Source organism: Pinus tabuliformis, chromosome 7 (assembly GCF_031772625.1).
Source record: "Pinus tabuliformis cultivar Carrire ecotype Pingquan chromosome 7, CPIR1, whole genome shotgun sequence".
NCBI lineage: Eukaryota > Viridiplantae > Streptophyta > Pinopsida > Pinales > Pinaceae > Pinus > Pinus tabuliformis.
Window position 1 is genome coordinate 1,602,601,428 of NC_142293.1, and position 4,046 is coordinate 1,602,605,473.

Genomic DNA, 4,046 nt, shown 5'->3' on the forward strand with positions numbered 1-4,046 from the left:
TGCAGCAGATGAGCATCACCACTGCTGCTGCTGCTACTGTCACCGGCGAGCTCGAGCAACCCCGCTACCCATTAGACAATTTGTGGAGGTCGGGAGTTCCTGTGAAGGGAAAACGGAGCTTCCTGTATTCGGCTCTGTGGTATTCACCTTGCCAAGCACTGAGGATAACGCAGGCGTTAATGCCCACATCTCCATCATGTTTACCAAAATTCCGGAAGAAGGTGAGGAAGAACACCCCCAGGACCCGCAGGAGAAGCAAATGGAAGACCCGGGTAAGGAGATTAGCCTTGGAAAAGAACACTTGTCTGTGGAAAAGAACACTGCTGAGGTGCTTCCAGCGTCTGATGCTGGAAGCTTGGGGGAATCAAGCCTGCAAGACCGCTTCCCTCCGGTGGGGCCACCTCCTCCAGGTGTGGAAGAGGAAACATGGCGGAAATTGTGGGAAGGGCGCGCGGAAGGTGATGGGTGGGCTTACGTGGTTGAAGATACGAGCCTGGTTGAAGAGGCGGAAGCACACCTCGCGACCATCCTTCCATCTTCAGCTCGTCTCCAAGATTAAAGCTGTGGCGGGTAACGTCCTGATTTTGTCATTTGGTCCTCTGGCATTTGCTTCTTCTGTCTCAGTCTTTTGGCATTTGCTTCTTACTTCTTTGTCCTGTTTAATTCTGAGTCTATGGTCGAGTCTATGGTATGGCCTTATCTTTGGGAAGTCGAATTGGATAGCTGACACCAGTGACACAGTCACGCTTACATCTGTCAGATATAAGGGTCAGACTATCTCTGCTGTTAGCCCCTCCGTGGGCAGTCATGTGTCTGGTTTACTGCCTTGAGAGTATGGTTCGGTGCTGCCCCTGTGTGGGAAGTTTTTGTTCTCATAATTCGGTTTGGTTTTGGCGAAGCTGCCCCTGCGAGGGAGCTGTAAGGTCTACAGTCAGGATTCCCAGGGTTACTCTTCAGGCTCTGGAAGGCATGTCATGCAGTTTGTAATCTTCTTGTATATATAATATAATGCTTAGATAGTTTTTACAGAGAAAAAAAAAATGTTGAGATAAGGATTGAGAAATTATGTACATCACTAATGAAAATAATGAATTGAGTTCATGGAAATCTTTGTTTTTATTGTCATAGTTAGATGCATTGCTCCATTTCTCTAGAATTTCTTCTCCTCCAAATAATTGATTGTAGCATTTAGGAATAATGAAGGAGCTATGATTGTCTTTTCTTCTATATATTCATAGAAAAATGAACACACACGTGTTTAGGAACATGATGTTATTAATCCATGCACATGCCTTCCCTTGAACCTAACTTAGTGGACTAGTTGGCAAGTGTATGTGATAGTGTGAACACTAGTAGGGATAATGTAAAGGGAATGTGTGCAGATTGTTAACACTGTGTGCCTTCCATGTGAGTATATAGCTAGGCTACCTATTGCAAATTTTCACCCATCAACTTCATGCAAGGGGATTTATGGATTTCATGTTTTAAATAAATGCTTAAGGGTGTTGATCTAATATTCCAATAAATCTATATTATTCAATACATTTGAATAGTCCTATAATATATATATATATATATATATATATATATATATATATATATATATATATATATATATATATAATCAAACTTATTATAATCACAAGAACTATATTAAATACTAACTGAGCTAAAATGTAAAAAAAAAAGTAATTTCAAATATCAAACCATCAAATATAATAAATACTTCACAAAAAAATGCAAAATGCATGGAGGAATTTTTTTATTCATTCTATTCTCCCTTACAACATAAGTTTTCTTGTAGATATGGTATCTGCCATCCTAGTAAAATCTCAAAATGTAGTCAATTGAAAAAAACCTATAAGACCTTATATTAGATTCTCATACAACAAATAAGCCAATAATCGTTGAAAGATATTCGTGTAGGAAATAATTCATCAATCCATATAGAAAATAGGACATTAACACCTAAATTTATATAATTAATATTATGGTTGGATGCTATTGCATTGTCATGTCAATATACAAAATGGAGTTGCAAAACTAATTAATGTGCTTAATCCAATTTTTATGTATAGTAAATTGTCTTATTCAATCCATTGAAAGAGAAAATGTAAATTATTACTTTGTTTTAGATGATGGCATAAATTAATTAATTTCATTTAATTTGAACATAAATCCCTTAATAACATTTATTTTTCTTTTATCTTATTATAATTAATTAGAAACCATGTTTATTAATAAAAAGTCAAATTAACTTAGCCTTAAAGGTTTTTGTGAAGTCTGAAGTAGTTAAAACCAAAGCTTGGCACATTGCCTCTTTAAGATGCTTAAAGAAGATAGTTTCTTCTAAGGTCCAAAAAAATGCATCTTTCTTCAGTAATGTTGTTAGAGATGTTATTATTTCCCGTAATTCTTAAAAAACTTGCAATAATCCTCTGTCAACCCAAGAAATCCTCGAAGATAATTTAGGGTTGTGGGGATTTTCCATTCCTTGATAGCTTTAATTTTGTTTGGATATACCGTAACACCCTTATGAGATACAATATGACCCAAATATTCCACCTCCTATACCCCAAAGAAACATTTGGAGGTTTTTGCATACAATTGTTTCTCCTCCAATAGTTTGAGCACTTTGTCAACATGTTGAGCATGGTCCTTCCAAGACTTGCTATAGATTGGTATATCATCAAAAAATACTAACACAACTTTTTCTTAAGGAAGGGTTTGAAAATGGAATTCATCAAACCTTGAAACCTGGAAGGTGCATTAGTAAGGCCAAAAGGCATGACCAAAAATTTATAATGATCTTCATGAATTCTGAACATTGTTTTCAGAATGTCTTCAATATTTATTCTAATTTGATGATATCTTGAACAAAGATCCAACTTGGTGAAGTAAAATGCTCCATGCAATTCATCCAAGAATTCATTAATGACATGAATATGAAATTTATCTTTAATAGTGAGCTTGTTGAGCTTTGTATAATCCAGACACATACACCGTGATCCATCCTTTTTGTGTACCAATACTACTAGAGCAGAGAAAGGACTTTATCTAGGTTGAATTATACATGCCTCTAGCATTTCTACAACTAAAAATTCAATTTCACGCTTTTGGGCATTAGGATATCTATAAGTTCTGATGTTTGGAGGAATGCTTTCTAGAATCAAGTGAATAACATGATCATGATCACAAATAGGTGGGAGGCCTTTGGGAGTCTCAAATACCTTGAAATGATTGTCCAAGATTCTTTTTAGATATGGAGAAACACATGATTTTGATGTTTGAACATATAGTGCGCATACTTGTGCAATTATAACTCATTGTTCTTTATTCAAAAGCTTTGGCATGCCATTAGAGTTGATTATCTTCCCTGGTTTCCCTAATATGTTGTAGCACCCCTCCTCCCACACTTACCCAAGCTAACTGGTCCACCGGGGTAAATATGTGACGAAGAGTTACTATGATATGATTCAACTCCCGAAGTACAATTAAGGAAGTGGAATTGATAAACCAAAACCAAATTGACCTTCCTCGGGAGCTACAGTACCCCTAAGGGTTAACCAACCACTCCAGGTGCCCAACCCTTGAGTTAACTTTCTTTTTAACTGAATTGGACCCCCATTCACTCCCATAACAAGGCCTCCATGCGACTGTAACCCTCTAGTCACTCCCACAACAAGGCATCCATGCGACTACAATATTTTTTAGGCAGTTTTGTGCTAGTGACTCCAAATTCTGAGCCACTTTTTCAGGGCTAGGACTCAGGTCATTGCCCAAAACTTGATGAAATTATCAGAAATAATAAATAACAAGAAGACAATGACTCTAATGAAAAACTTGAAAAAGTACCTAACCTGACTCATCCTAACCATGAAAGGAATTTTGTTAAACACATCATGAACATGTAATGTATAGGTCATAAAAACACACCTGAACATAGGGACCTCATACTTATTTGAGATTTGTCAAGAAGGTCTGATTCCGTTTCACAATAACTACATTATCATCTATTAGGTCATTCATTCATTATCTATTCATCT